General features: G+C 41.4%; 1 protein-coding gene across 6 annotated transcripts in view; it reads left to right on the top strand.

The window, feature by feature from the left end:
* zbtb47b (zinc finger and BTB domain containing 47b) overlaps positions 1-16,252 on the top strand; it is a 296,884-nt gene that overhangs the window by 93,317 nt on the left and 187,315 nt on the right. Inside the window, exon 1 of one of the 6 annotated variants that reach the window (XM_063044544.1) lies at positions 12,460-12,551. The exons of the other annotated variants lie outside the window; for them this stretch is intronic. The gene's annotated coding sequence lies outside the window, so the exon portion shown is untranslated. Of the gene's footprint in view, positions 1-12,459; positions 12,552-16,252 lie in introns of those variants that run through there. 6 annotated transcript variants of the gene reach the window in all.

Raw genomic sequence — 16,252 nt, 5'->3', positions numbered from 1 at the left:
CTACCATAGTGGGATTTGATCTTGTTTGCAAAGCCAGTAGTCTAGAACTCTGGGTGCTAATCTGATAACAGCCACTATACCAATGCAAGAATGAAGCCTAAGCAATGTAAACTAGCTGAATCCCAAAAAATATAGCTGATGATATCCCCCTAAACTTTCCTTCAATCACCTTAAACTGAGAGGGCATAATTTTAAGGTGACTGGAGGAAAGGTAGGGGGGAATGACATAGGTAGGTGTTTCTTACACACAGATTGGTGGGTGCATGGATATACTGCCAGATGTACTGGAGACATTTAAGACGCTCTTAGATAGGCACATGGATTGAAAAAAAAATTGAGGGTTGTGTGCGAGGGACAGGTTAGATTGATCTTAGAGTAGGTTAAAGGATCAGCACATCATTGCGGGCCGATAAGCTTGTTCTGTGCTGTAATGTTCTATAACGATAAAGTTTTGTAATCAATGGGTTTAATTAAATATTGTACTTGATAATGTATTTCAAGTACAAGGGTTCTCCACCTGAGGTCCACAGACCCCTTGCTTAATGGTATTGGTCCATGGCGTAGAGGCTGGAGCCCCCTTTCTAGTGTATTCACAGTAACCTGGCTAGGAGTGTGGTCTGTCCACTCTCAGCAGGATTCTGTGTGACTATCTGAAGCCCATATCTGACCAAGCAGAGTTAGACATAAATCGATTTTTATTTTCCCCTTAAGTTGGTTAGCCTGAATTTATTAATAATGTCTGTTGCATTAAGGCATCTGGGGCTTTCAAGAATATGGAAGCCAAAGTGGATGGGGTTAAAAAAGGAATAAATGCCTCTTTCCATCTATTTTAACCACAATAATAAAGCTATGTTGAAGTAGATTTATTTTACGTACCTTGATATGTCATCATATACTACCTTGAGGGTTCATTTCTGCAGGCATTTACAGGAAAATAAAGAAATATAATAGAATTTATAAAAAACTAGATACTGGCAAACAACTAATGTGCAAAAGAAGATAGTGCTGCAAATTAATTAAAAGGTAAATACATAATACTGAGAACATGAACAAGAGAAAATCCTGTAGATGCTGGAAATCAAGGTAACACACACAAAATGCTGGAGGAACTCCGTAGGCCAGGCAGCGTCTATGGAAAACTGTTCACTCTTTTCTGAGAACATGAATTGTAGAGTCCTTGAAAATGAGTCAACAGGTTGTGGAATCTGTCCATTGTTAAGTTGAGTGAAGTTATCCACGCTGGTTCGTGAGCCTGATACTTGAAGGGTAATAATTGTTCCTGAACCTGGTGGTGTGGGACCTAAGGCTCCTGTAGCTCCTGCTCAATGTGTACATTACTGAAAAATATTCCCATTTCGGAATTCACATACAAAATGATGGAGGAACACAGCAGGTCAGGCAGAGCCTATGGAAAGGAATAATGAGTCGAGACCCTTCATCAAGATCTGAAACAACAACTGTTTATTCCTTTCCATAGATGCTGCCTGACTTGCTGTGTTTCTCTTGCACTTTGTGTGTGTTACTCTGAGTTTTCAACATCTGCAGAACCTCTCATGTTCCAGTTAGGAATTAAAGCTACTTTATCAGATAATGGAATTTTTGCTCGCAAAGCTGTTTACCTCCAAAACTGAACAATAATGGTCTAGGTCCCATTTCCTGCAATGAGACTTGGTAGGGGTGTGGGGTGCTGAAGTACTCTGACGCTTATTCAGTTCACGTTATTTCTGGGTGATTGTATAGTAAAACGTTCATTCCTTTGCATGCTTCTTGGAAGGTGAATCTAAGCTGAGGGTTTCGGGTTCTATAATAATGGACATCTGCCCCTGATTAATAGGCAGTTAGCTGAATCATGTGGTACAGTGTAATTTAGTTTAATATCAGATTGTTTGAAAGAATTTTAATTTGTGGATGGTGCCTCTTCATTCGAGTCACATAGTTAATTAGCATTGCAGCTGGCAGAGGAGGATCTGCAACCCTATTCTCACCATTTCATTGCCAAATAATCTGCAGTCGATTGGAGAGGAATTGAAAGATCTCAGTTATAATGGTTTGAGTTCAAGGAGCTTTCCATTATTTCTAGTTGCTACGTACTTCAGTCTGCTCATAATTTAGCATGGAAGCACTGAAATGAAAATGATATTTGGAAAGCGCACTCAATTGCAGGTTAACGGTAACCGATTTCAAGGTGACGCATTTTGATCTGTGAAATTTAGTGTGGAGGACTTGGCTTGTGTTACTGGCTGTTGTGACTGTCCATTCAGGGTTGTTTAAAATGTAGTGTTGTACTCATGCGGAATTTTCTATTCATTAGTATTTTATTGATTTTGCAATGTCTCATGCTGTGTTAATATATGATACAGATGTCACTGCATTTTGTTTTATAAGTGCACATTCTCAATGAAGGACCTTTTTGCCAAGTTGGTTCAAATTCAGAATCGAAAGTAGCAATGAATTAGAGTTATATGTAATCATTGTCTGTTCTTGTGTCCTCTTTGATCCCTCCTAATGTGAGATTGCGCTGTCTTCAAACTGAAACCTTGTCTGAAATGGTGTGTAAGCTGAGTTGGTAGAGGTATCTTGTTCTTGGTTGTTTCCCAGTATAGTAAAGGGCAGAAGTTCTCATTTGTCCATACATCAGCTCTGAATTTCAGTCACTTTAAAGCATGATATCAACTATTTATTCAGATTGAGAATAATTTATTTATCACATGTACGTCGAATGAATTGTGAATTTGCGTCAACAATCAGCACAATTAGGGATAGGCTGGGGACAACCTATAAGTGTCATCACATGTTCTGGTGCCAATGTATCATGCCCACAGTGTTCAGCAGAACACAATAAACAACCAAACAACCACAGTAAAATAATAGGCTTCTGGTATGTTTATCTTCTTTAAGTTTTCTGAACTAGAGCTTGCTGCTTGATTCAAATCTTCAGTAGCCCAGTTGTGTTTGGATTGGGTGTGTGGGCTCGAGTTGGGGAGGGGGAATTGTGGGAATAAGTGATCTGGTTAAAGCGGGCAGGCTCACTTTGGGACCATACCCGGCCACCAAGCAGACATGGTGAAGTGACACTCTCAAAGTGATAGGTAACTGGCGCAGCTATTTTCCAGCCAGGTGCCAGGAGAGATGCTGCTGGGATCTGAGAAGTGTGGCTTGTTAATTCTGAGGCACGGGCTTCAGCTGAGGAAGAAGAAGGAAAAGAGACACATACACCTACAAAGAATGTGGCCACAAGAAAGCAGCATCCATCATCAAGGACCCCCACCAAGAAGGCCACGCTCTCTCCTTGCTGCTACCAGCAGAAAGATGGTACAAGAGCCCTAGATGCCACACCACCAAGTTCAGGATCAGTTATTACCCTTCAACCATCAGGCTCCTGAACCAGCGTCGATAACTTCACTCACCTGATCATTGAACACAAACTCATGGACTCGCTTTCAAGGACTTTACAACTCATGTTCCTAGTGTTTGTTTATTATTATTGTGTGTTTCTTTTTGTATTTGCACAGTTTGTCATTCTTTGTGTGTAGCTTTTCATTGATTCTATGGTACTACTTTGTTCTACTGTGAATGCCTGGAAGGAAATGATCTCAGTAGTTTATGGTGACTTATATGACACGTTGATAAGAAATTTACTTTGAAGAGAGGATCATCCTTGGACAGAAGAAATGTTAAAGCTTGGATGTTTACAGGAGCCACACAGTGCTGAGTCAAATGGGCCCATGCTGTGTTCCAGGGACAGAGTTCTGAATAACAGCATGTGTTGGATTATGTTTGCAGTGATGGTCTGCTATGGGGAAACAATATCCTCAATTCTTGGACATGTCAGATTTGGATTGACTGTGAAAATCAAAAAAAACTGCAGATGCTGGAAATTTAAAAGAAACAGAAAATTCTGAAGGCATGGCCTGACCTGCTGAGTATTTCCAGTATGTTTTTATTTTGGATTGATTGTGGTTGGGTTTCAAATTAATTCTCAAGTAGCTCACTGCTCTGAACTGAATGTAATAGTGATATGTGTCCTTATTTGACTTTGGAAAGAAAATAGTGTGATTTTTTAATGTGAGGTGGGGCAATGGAGAGGGTTTCTAAAAAATTCTCAAAAATAGAAAATCCACAAGTTTTTAAAATCTGGCTTCTTCCCCCCTTCCTTTCCAATCCTATCCAAAACGTCAATTTATCCATTTCCATAAATGCTGCCTGACCTGCTGATTTCCTCCAGCATTTTGTATTTGTTGGTCTGGATTTCCAGCATCTGCAGAATCTCCTGTGATTAGTTTTGAATTCTGTTTTGAATTTTGAAGTGGGGGGGCAGGTGGGAGAAGTCAGAATGAAAAAAAGATGTTTTAGCAGAGATCGAGCATACTGAAATTCAAATTGTAAATGGAATTGGACAGTTTCACTGGTATTATGTGGAATTACTGGGTTGTAATTGTGCAAAATATTTTTAAGACAAATGTCATGAGCTGAACATTGAAATCAAGGTTAAACCCAGATGAATCCACACCCATGTTAATATACATTACTGTAGATTGGAGAGAAAAATACTGGTTTTGCAGAATGCAGTCTGTGGTTGGAGATGACCTTTACTTTACAAACCACAACAGCCGCCTTAGATTTCTTTTTTAAAAAAAGATCAGTTACTGTTTTTTTTGTCTTCATTTGCAGACTGACCTAGAAAATGTGTCTTAAATGTTTACTCTAGCCACCCACACACCTTTTTTAACCCAGAACAGGTTTGCTGCTTGCTTGCAAGAGAATTCTGGAGATGGCAGTACTTTTTTAAAAAAAATAAAAATAATTTTTAAAAATGCGCCTCTGTGACAAACAATTCTGGGTGGATTTCTTTCGAGAGCCATGTGAGAATGCAAATCTTCAAAGATAATTTTGAAAGATAGCACTTGATTGTGACCTGGTTAATGCCGTGTTTTCTTATTTTTTTCAGTCCCGTGATCATTCTAAAACTAATCCCTGCAAGTTCTATTTCAAAATTCCTTGAACAGCATTTTGCTGCCTTATTAAAAACCAGTATCTGCATTAGATTTCATAAGTTTTTTTTGGAAATGATCTGATTCAATGAAATACATATTTTTTATTGTAATTTATAGTGTATTTTGTGTATTATACTGCTGCCGCAAAACAAGGGCCTTCACGACATACTGTATGTCAGTAACAGTAAACCCGATTCTGACTGGAAAAATTTTGCCAGTCCGATTACGGTTGAAGATTGCAATTCCAAGTGTGTGTGGGAGGCTGAGCATGGTGTGGTTTTGTATGTCTGTGCATCTGATGCATTGTGTAACGTTCTGAGCAGTATTGTGTTCAGTTTTGGGTCACTTATCGAAGTAAGGATACGATGGGATTGGAGGGGGTCCAGAGGAGGTTCTCAAGAATAATCCCTGGAATGAAATGGTTAATGCATAAGGAGCTTTTGTTGCTTCTGGGCAGTACTCACTGGAATTTAGAAGAATGAGCAGGGGATCTCATTGAAACGTACCGAATATTGAAAGGCCTGGAGAGTGGACGTGGAGACTGTCCTGTAGTGGGAGAGTCTACGACCAGAGAGCACAGTCTCAGAATAGAAGGACTTCCGTCTGGAACAGAGATGAGGAAGAATTTCCTTAGCCTAGGGGTGCTGATTCTGTGGAAATCATTGTCACAGATGGTTGTGGCGGCTGAGTCATTGAATATAAAAGGTTATGGGGAGAAGGCAGGAGAATGAGGGTTGAGGAGGGTAATAAATCAGCCATGATGGAATGGTAACGCAGGTTCAATGGGCTGGATGGCCTCATTCTGCTCCCATGTAATATGATGTCGTCAAGGTAAGATTATTATTGAAATACATATGTTACCATATGTTATCTTGAGATTCATATTCTTGTGTGTACTTATGGAAAAATAAAGGAATGTGTGAGATGTGTTAAAGTTTGCATCCAGTACACTGCAGGTGTAGTGAAGTGGGTGAATGTTTAGTCCTGTGGAAAAATGCTCAGTGCTTAATTAGCTTGTTTATTCTCTTGGATTCGAGTTCTGTCTGCAGAGGACATTTTGAGCTGTATGTGTAATTACTGAGGCAACAGTCTTCACTGGTCTGTCAGGAATAGTAAGAACTTCTAATTTGATTAGGAGCATTGGCAAATATTTGCATGTGCTCTTTGTATTCTGGTACCAACATGTTATTTAAGTCATTTGATCACATTTGAGTAATTCCTGATAATGTCTGCTTTCTTTTGGGTTACCCGGTGAATGGAATTGGAAACATTTTGAATTTTGCTATATAAGTTTTAAATCATCTTATCCAGGCCATGATGAGATTGCATATCCGTGTAGTTTAATGAGCATCCACAGATTTGCAGACAAGATCAAAGAACATAATTTTTGTATTTCATTTTATTTCTGGAACTAGCTAAAATACCTTTATTTAACCTCCAAGTTCAAGAGCAGTTATTACCCTACATTCATCAAGCTGTGGAACCAGCGTGGATAGCTTCACTCACCTTAATGCTCACCTGACTCCACAACCTATAGACTCGCTTTCAAAGATACTTTGCAACTCCTGTCAGAGTTGCCTTCTGTACGACTGTACAGACACTCTTGTGCCTAGCGTCACTTAATGGGCATACAATCAATCTACACATATGTGTGTACATTTATATATGCCTGTTTTCTTACGTATTTATATTTATTGTTTTATCATGTTCTTTATCTTATTTTGCTTTTTTTGTATTGCATTGGTTCCAGAGTAACAACGATTTTGTTCTGCTTTACATTTGTGTAGTGGAAATGACAATCTTGAATGTTCTTGGTATTATTTATTTAGTTTTAGTTATTTACAAGATTTGTGTTTTGCATATTGGTTGCTTGTCAGTCTTTATATATTGCATAAGTTATTTTTCTTTATTTTCCTCTAAATGCCCACAAGAAAATGAATCTCAGGGTTGCATAGGGTGATATAGACATACCTTGACAATAAATTGCTTTAACTTTTGGAATCTATTAAGCTAAACTCACAGTCAAATTTGTTTTTCGTGTCTGGGGTTTCTAATCAATTGGACAGTTCCCCTTGAACCTGTCACAGATGCTGGTCTATCTTTACGTTTTGTACAGTAATTAGCCATTTATATGCCGGGACCATTCTACAGTGGAACACACTTTGCTTTAAGGATGGTTTTTATTTGTCTAATTGCTCTAATTCATTTGTGGTATCTGGACAGCACTGACAAGCTCAGCAGGTTTTGCCCATCCAAATGTTTCGGTATTTTTGTTCTGTGTGAGAGACAGAGAGAGAGACTTTGTTAAATCCTACACTAAGTTTTGAACATTAGGGAAAAAACTAAGAGGAAACAGTTAACAATCACGTGCCGGGTGGGGGTGGGGGGGGAACCGGAGTGCCAGAACAGATAGTGGAGTGAGTGGTGAAGGAAGTAAAGCCTACATAGAAAGTGAGGAATCAAAAGTTTGAGCATGGGGACTAGTGTTCTAAGTGGTGGTGATTTTAATACAAGGAGTATTGTAGGAAAGGCAGCTGAACTGAGGGCATGGATCAGTACATGGAATTATTACATTGTGACTATTAGTGAGGTATACCGTATGCATTCTCTAATATTAAATTGAACCATAATTCCTTGAAAGTGGTGTCACTGGATCTTTACATGGATCATAAAGAAAGCTGTCGGCACTTTGGCCTTCACAAATCAAAGTATTGAGTAGAGGAGTTGGGATGTTATGTTGAAATTGTTTAAGATGTTAATAAGACCTAATTGTGTTCAGTTTTGGTTATCTACCAACAGGAAAGATATAAATAAGATTGAAAGAGTGCAGAGAAAATTTACAAGGATGTTGCCAGGACTTGAGGACCTGAGTTATAGGGAAAGGTTGAATAGGTTGTGACTTTGTTTTCCTGGATGTAGAAGATTGAGGTGACATTTGACAGAGGTATACCAAATTATGAGGTGTTTTGATAGGGTAAATGCAGGCAGGCATTTTCTTTTTTACTGGGGTTGGGTGAGACTATAACAAAAGGTCATGGGTTAAGGGGAACATGTGGGAGAACTTCACTCAGAGGCTGGTGAGAGTCTGGAATGAGCTGCCAGCACAAGTGGTGGATGTGGGGTCGATCTCAACATTAAGAGAAATTTGGATAGGTACATGGATGGGGGGGGGGGCGCTATTGTCCAGGTGCAAATCAGTGGGATTAGATGGGCCAAAGGGTCTGTTTTTGTGCTGTAGCGTTCTGTGACTAAGAGATTCTGCACATGTTGGAAATCCAGAGCAACACACACACACAAAATGTCAGTGGAACTCAGCAGGTCAGGCAGCATCTACAGAGAGGAATAAATTTTGGGTTGAGACTCTTCCATCAGTACTGGGAGAGAAGGGGGAAAAAGGCAGAATCTTTGATCACATCTTTCCAAATAGACAAAAAAAAGCACATATCGGCAAGTCTGGGTTATTTTTCACTGAACTCAATAGATTATGTGGTGTCACTCGCTACCACAACATAAATGTTCCCTCTTTTTACAGCTGCGTGGACCAGCCGTTGTTCTGAACAGGAAATTTTTACATGGCCTGAAAACTGTGTAATGTGCATACTATGAATATTTAGAATGAAATTGGAAAAAAAACATACTTTTGATTTTACTTAACAATTGAAGGGTATAGTGAAATACAGTAAACCAAGAAAACCTTTAACTTAAACTTTTTCTCATCTGTCTTTATTCCAGCTGCATGGCTGCAAAGGCTATGTACACAGGAGCAAGTTACTGTGCAGCCACATACCTGCACAGCTGAGAGGGAACAGTGTACCTGATCCTGACTGTTTAAACTGCGTGTTTGCTGGGCATTTACTCTTACAAAAGGCCTTGTGAGATTGCAATATTATGTGTAGCTTTGATCTCCTTGCCTAAGGTGCACTTTGAATTTGAGGGACTGTAGTGATAATTCGCTAGACTGATTCAGGGGTTGGAAGGACTGTTGCATAGGCAGAGAAAGAATAGACTAGTCTGTAGTTTAGAAGAATGAGGGGAAAATCTAATTGAGATGGAAAAAACTGGGATAGAGTACAACTGCTATGTGCAGGGAAGGTGTTTGCCATGGCTGAGGGTTCTATAGTTGGTTACAGTGACAGGTAAAAACACCTATGACTGAAATTAGGAAATGTTCTAGTGGTAGACTTGTGGAAATTCTGTGCCACAGAAGGAGATGGAGACCAAGTTGATAAATACATTTAAGAGGAAAAGACATTTAGAGGCGCAAACACGGGGAAATCCGCAGATGCTAGAAATTCAAGCAACACACACAAAAAATGTTGGTGGATGCAACAGGCCAGGCAGCATCTATAGGAAGAGGTACAGTCGACGTTTTGGGCTGAGACCCTTCGTCAGGACTAACTGAAAGAAGAGGTTGTAAGAGAGTTGAAAGTGGGAGGGGGAGGGGGAGATCCAAAATGATAGAAGACAGGAGAGGGAGGGATGGAGCCAAGAGCTGGACAGGTGATTGGCAAAAGGGATACGAGGCTGGAGAAGGGAGAGATCGTGGGACAGGAGGCCGAGGGAGAAAGGCGGGGGGACCCAGAGGGTGGGCAAGGAGTTATTGTGAGAGGGACAGAGGGAGAAAAAAGAGAGAGAAAAAGGGAGGGAAAAGAAAAAAATAATAAATAAATTACGGATGGGGCACGAAGGGGAGGTGGGGCATTAGCGGAAGTTAGACAAGTCGATGTTCATACCATCAGGTGGGAGGCTACCCAGACGGAATATAAGGTGTTGTTCCTCCAACCTGAGTGTGGCTTCATCTTTACAGTAGAGGAGGCCGTGGATAGACATATCAGAATGGAACATGGAATTAAAATGTGTGGCCACTGGGAGATCCTGCTTTCTCTGGCGGACAGAGCGTAGGTGTTCAGCGAAATGGTCTCCCGGCCTGCGTCGGGTCCTGCCAATATGTAGAAGGCCGCATCGGGAGCACCAGACGCAGTATATCACCCCCAGTCGACTCACAGGTGAAGTGTCGCCTCACCTGGAAAGACTACCTGGGGCCATGAATGATGGTGAGGGAGGAAATGTAAGGGCACATGTAGCATTTGTTCCGCTTACAAGGATAAGTGCCAGGAGGGAGATCGGTGGGAAGGGTTGGGGGGATGAATGGACAAGGGAGTCGCATAGGGAACAATCCCTGTGGAAAGTGGGTGGGGGGAGGGAAAGATGTGCTTAGTGGTGGGATTCCATTGGAGGTGGCGGAAGTTATGGAGAATTATATGTTGGACCCGGAGGCTGGTAGTGTGGTAGGTGAGGACAAGGGGAACGCTATTCCTAGTGGAGTGGCGGGAGGATGGGGTGAGAGCAGATGTGCGTGGAATGGGAGAGATGCGTTTGAGAGCAGAGTTGATAATGGAGGAAGGGAAGCCCCTTTCTTTAAAAAAGGAGGACATCTCCTTCGTCCTGGAATGACGGAATTGGAGGAATTGTGAGAAGGGGATAGAATTTTTGCAAGAGACAGGGTGGGAAGAGGAATAGTCCAGGTAGCTGTGAGAGTCCGTAGGCTTATAGTAAACATCAGTAGATAAGCTGTCTCCAGAGATAGAGACAAAAAGATCAAAAAAGGGGAGGGAGGTGTCAGAAATGGACCAGGTAAATTTGAGGGCAGGGTGAAAGTTGGAGGCAAAGTTAATGAAGTCAACGAGTTCAGCGTGTGTGCAGGAAGCAGTACCAATGCAGTCGTCGATGTAGTGAAGGAAAAGTGGAGGACAGATACCAGTATAGGCTTGGAACATGGATTGTTCCGTAAAGCCAACGAAAAGGCAGGCATAACTGGGACCCATACGGATGCCCATGGCTACACCTTTAGTTTGGAGGAAGTGGGAGGAGCCAAAGGAGAAATTATTAAGAGTAAGGACTAATTCCGCTAGACGGAGGAGAGTGGTGGTAGAAGGGAACTGGTTCGGACATTTAGGGGTATTGGTAAAGATTGGGGTTATGGTATTGAAGTATTGAGATGGAAGATCAGTCATGTCTTGAATAATGGAGTAGACTTGAGGGCAGTGGTCTACTCCAACCACGTGTGGAAGCTTCTTGAGAGTCAACCACATTGCTTTGGGTGTGGATCTGCATATAACTGTGTGAACTAAGATGCTGGATTCCCTTCCCCGTCAAGGACACAATTTGAAATTGGTATTTCTGTTGCTGAGAGCCTTTTCAAACTACTGAATTTTAATGAATGAATGAACAAACTAATGAGCGGACAAACAATTTAAATTCGCCAGCTGCTAGGTAGGATTAGACTGTGTCTCTTCAGATCAGTAGTTGAAGAGATTGCTGGTCCTGTGACATGATCACTGAGCCACATGACCTTAATTCATGGTTCTCAATTGGAAAGCAACAGGACCCAACTTCTCAAACATCAATAGTTGATGCAGTACCATCTATCTTTGGATTGAGAAGTAGATGGAACCTCCATCAGACAGTCTTACTGTAAAAACTGAACAAAAACATCATGGCATCAGACATTTAATCAGATCAACCATTCCAGTTAGCTACCCCATCCCCCTCTATCTTCTACCTCTGTCACTGCGCTGTAAGTACATTATAACTTATATAATGTTTACATTGTAAATACATGCTGCTATTTATGCACATTTTATTCCATATCTGTACTTTAACCAGTAACTTTTTTTATACAGTTCTTCATAGTTTAAGGTCGTTTATTGTTGCATGCTGCACCCTGACCAACATACCCAGCAATTCCTAATATGTGTAAGTGTACAATATATGGTGAATAAAGTTGCCTTGAATCAAGCCATTAATAAGTATCTTGTGGTCACTACTGGTAATGAAACACTTAAATTTTTCATCAGTTCTGACCAACATCCTTACCTCAGCTAATACCATCAGGGAAAAGTCATCTCATCATGTATCTAGTTTTTTCAAAAATTTCTATTTAATTAACTGCCTTATTTGATGCTTGTAACCGTGTCACGTGTAGAGGTATGGGGAGATGACATAGAGGAATAGAGACTAGCATAGATTCACCCATTATCGGACTAGATGGTGAGGCAGGCTTGTGGGGCCTGGTGCCCACTACCTACCTGTAAACACGAGATTCTGCAGACATTGGAAGTCTTCAGCAACACACACAAAATGCTGGAGGAACTTAGCAGGCCAAGCAGCATCTTTGGAGGGAAATAAATAATGAAGCGTCAGTCTGAGACCCTTCCCTCTCACCTCATCTCGCCTATCACCTGCCAGGTTGTACTCCTTCCCCTCCCGCCTATCTTATTCTGGCGTTAGCCCCGTTCCTTTCCAGTCCTGATGAAGGGTCTTGGCCTGAAACGTTGACTGTTAGTTTCCCAACATTGATGCTGCCTGACCCGCTGAGTTCCTCCAGCACTTCGTGTGTGTTGTCCTATTCCTGCTGTCTTCTTGTGTTCTAGAGCCACTGACTTTCAGCTCCAGCAACCGAAGAGCAATCCTGACCTGGGGTATTGTCTGTGTGGAGTTTACACTTTTCCCTGCGAACAAGGGGTTTCCTCTGGGTGCTTCATTTTCCTCCAAAAGGTAGGTGTATGTCTGTGTTAGCCACTGTAAGTTGCTCCCTAGCGTGTCGCTGAGTGTTAGAATCTTGGGTGAATTGCTGGGATTGTGGGCAAAGTAACACAGGATCAGTGTAAATAGATGGTTGATGTGGGTGGAAGGCCCTGCGTCTGGTCTCTACGACTCTAACATAAGTTGAAAAGAAGTGATCAGTTCTCATATGCTTTGTGTCATGAGATAATGTGCGATGTGAAATCAAAAATTTTCCTTTTATGTACCTGGAGGGAATCTGCTCTGCATTAGCCAGAAAACTTTTGGAGCATTGTGAGCAGTTTTTGGGCTCCTTATCTAAGAAAGGATGTGCTGGCATTTGAGAGGAGGTTTATGAGAATGATCCTGCAAATGAAAGGGTTAATGTATGAGGAGCATTTGATTGTCCTGGTTCTGTACTCACTGGAGTTTAGAGAAATGTGGGGGGGGGGGTCTCATTGAAACCCATTTTTTATTGAAGGGCTCGATAGAGTGGACGTAGAGATGTTGTTTCCTGCAGCGGGTGAGTCTAGGACCAGAGGGCAAAGCTTCAGAATAGAAGGATGTCGCTTTAGAACAGAAATTATAAGGTATTTCTTTAGGCAGAGGGTGGTGACTCTGTGGAATTTCTGGAGGCCAAGTCATTGGGTAGAAGTAAAGAGGAGGTTCATGTATTCTTGATAATTAAGGCCTCAAAGGTGAAGGCAAGAGAAAGCTTGCGAGGGATAATAAATCAGTCATGATGGAACAGCGGAGCAGAATCTATGGGCAGAATGGCCAATTCTGTTCCTGTGTCTTATGGTTTTCTGTTCTAAACAGTTGATAACACAACTGCCAATTTGTGAAGCATCAAAGTTTGCTGAATTAATGAGAATAACTTAGATATAATTTTGCATCAGATGCCTTTCAGTTTACCCTTGACTAGCCTAATCGTTGATGGGCCTTGTTCGGTTAGATAGGGTTAAGAGGAGGAGTGTACACATCAAATGGTCTGTTCCTGCACTGTAATCCTTTCATGAGAAGAGTTTCTTTCTCGTGTTGTGTTGTCAGCTGATGAGATTTGAAGCAAACTAAAACTGCAGTGGTACAGAGAAGACAATGGGACTAAATCTCTTCCTGTGCCAGAACCTCCAATTCAAGTACCATCATCCATGCCCCCTGGAAAAGGATTTGATCAGTTTCCTGCCTGAAAGGAAACACAATCCACCCTCAAATCTAGACAACATGTTCAAATTCTGGAAGGAGGCTGAACACTAAACAGGTGTTCATGTAAGGGTGTCATCTCTACTTTGGTCTTCATTAGTTTATTTGTTTGGGGAGCTTAGAAATTAACTGCACCATTGATATTTACGATTTTTGATTTTGGCGATAAAGTTGCTGACTCATTTTTATTCTTTAAAATACCAGGCTTGTTAGCCTGATTCAGCTCAACTACCATTGGGGATTATTCATGTTATCGTTGTAGAGATGACACCTTCACACAAATACCTGATTAATGTTCAGTCGCCTTCCAGAATTTCCCCCTGTTCCCTGAGCAGTGTACTGTATTCCAGATCCTAATCACTTTTTTAAAAGAAAAATATTAATTTTGAGAATCACTTTCATTCTGTGCCCTTTGATTTTATTCATGGAAGTGCTGTGGGAAGGTGTGGGGTATGATATTTACCCAGATATTTGTTGGGATTTGGAAGAGATAGTGGACAGGGAGAGGATGTTTTCAAAAGTGGGAGAGACTGGTGCCAGAGGGAACAACCTCAGAATAGAAGGGCATCCCTTTAGAACAGAGATGAGGAGGAATTTCTTTAGCCAGAGAGTGGTGAATCTGTGGAATTCATTGCCACAGATGGCTGTGGAGGCCAAGTCATGGGTATATTTAAAATGGAGGTTGCTAGGTTCTTGATTAGTCTGGGTATCAAAATCTGCGAGAAGAAGGCAGGAGGATGAGAATTGAGAGGGAAAATGAATCAGCCACGATCGAATGTGGAGCAGACTGGATAGGCCGAATGTCCTAATTCTGACCTCTGGGCATCCCATTTGTCACAGACCTCAAGTTGGAAAATCCACTTTCAACCATCACCCTCTGCTTCCTATCATTGAGCCAATTCTGAATCCACCCCGCTAGCTCCACTGAATCCCGTGTATCCAGAGCAGCCTGCCATGCAGGACTTTGTAAAAGCCCTTAAAGTCCATATAGGCAATATCCGTTGCCCTACCTTCATCTATCCCCTTAGTTACCTTTTCAAAATCCTCAAAAAGATTTGCAAGACATGACCCCCCCCCCCCACCCAAGTGACTGTTTCTGATCATGCTTTCACTATCTAAGTTCCTCTGAATTCCCTCCAGTAATTTTCTTTTGACTGAAGTCGGGTTCACTGGGCTGTAGTTCCCTTGCACGCCCTCGCTGCAAAATTAGTCACCTTCCAGTCTTTGGGAACTTCGCCAGTGGCTAACAATAAAGCAACCAGGGTCTCTTCACTGACCTCCCATGAGATCCAGAGTTACACTTCAGAATCAGAATCATATCACCGGCATATATCGTGAGATTTGTTAACTTTGCAGCAGCAGTATAATTGCAATACATGATAATAAAGAAAAAACTGAATCACAGTGGGGTGTGTGTGTGTGTATTAAATAGTTGAGTAGTGCAGAAACAGAAATTTTTTTAAAAAGTAGTGAGTCAGTGTTGCTGGGTTCCATGTCCATTCAGAAATCGGACGGCAGAGGGGAAGAAGATGTTCCCGAATCACTAAGTGTGTGCCTTCAGGCTTCTGTACCTCCTTAATGATGGATGCTGCTTTCCTGAAGCACCGCTCCTTTTCCCACCTTAATGCTCTTGAAGAGTGCAAATGCTTCCTTCCCTGAAATGTGCAAATGTTCTCAGACCTCTGCTTATTATCCTCATTAATTTGGCATCCTTGATTTCCTCCTTAGTATACACAGAGGAGAAACAGATATTAAAAATCTCAACCATCTCCCTTGCCTCCATACATAGGCAGCCCTGATGGTCTGTAAGAGAAATTTGTCTCCCTTTAATGTTAATATAACTGAAGAATCTCTTGGAAATATCTTTAACCCTGCTTGTCAAATCCATCTAATTCCTTCTTTTTGCTCTCCTGATTTCCCTCTTAAGCCTCATCTTAAACTACTTGTATTTGCCTGGAGATTAATCTGTACATGGCTGCCTGAAAGTGTTGTGGTTTCTTTCCTTTTCTTTACCAGTATCAGTATCTCTCATCAGCCAAGTTAACATGTTCTTGGTAAGACCATAAAACATGCCTACCCTTTAATGATAAAGATTAGCTTTACTTCTCACATGTACATCGAAGCACAAAGTGAAATGTGCTGTTTGCGTCAAATCAAATATGAGAAGGTTGTGTTGGGCAGTTTGCAAGTGACGCCAAACTTCCAACATAGCATGCCCACAACTCACTAACCATAACCTAAAACGAGAGGGCACAGTTTTAAGGTGTTTGGAAGTAGGTACAGAGGAGAAGTCAGGGGTATGTTTTTTAGGCAGAGAGTGATGAGTACATGGAATGGGCTGCCAGTGATGGTGGTGGTGGAGACTCTGGATAGGCACATGAAGCTTAGAAAAATAGAGAGCTATGGGTAGCTCTAGTAATTTCTAAAGTAATGTTCGGCACAGCATTGTGGACCGAAGGGCCTGTATTGTGCTGTAGGTTTTCTATGTCCTA

Source organism: Mobula hypostoma, chromosome 3, assembly GCF_963921235.1.
Source record: "Mobula hypostoma chromosome 3, sMobHyp1.1, whole genome shotgun sequence".
Taxonomy (NCBI): domain Eukaryota; kingdom Metazoa; phylum Chordata; class Chondrichthyes; order Myliobatiformes; family Myliobatidae; genus Mobula; species Mobula hypostoma.
This window is presented reverse-complemented; position numbering and strand designations above follow the sequence as displayed.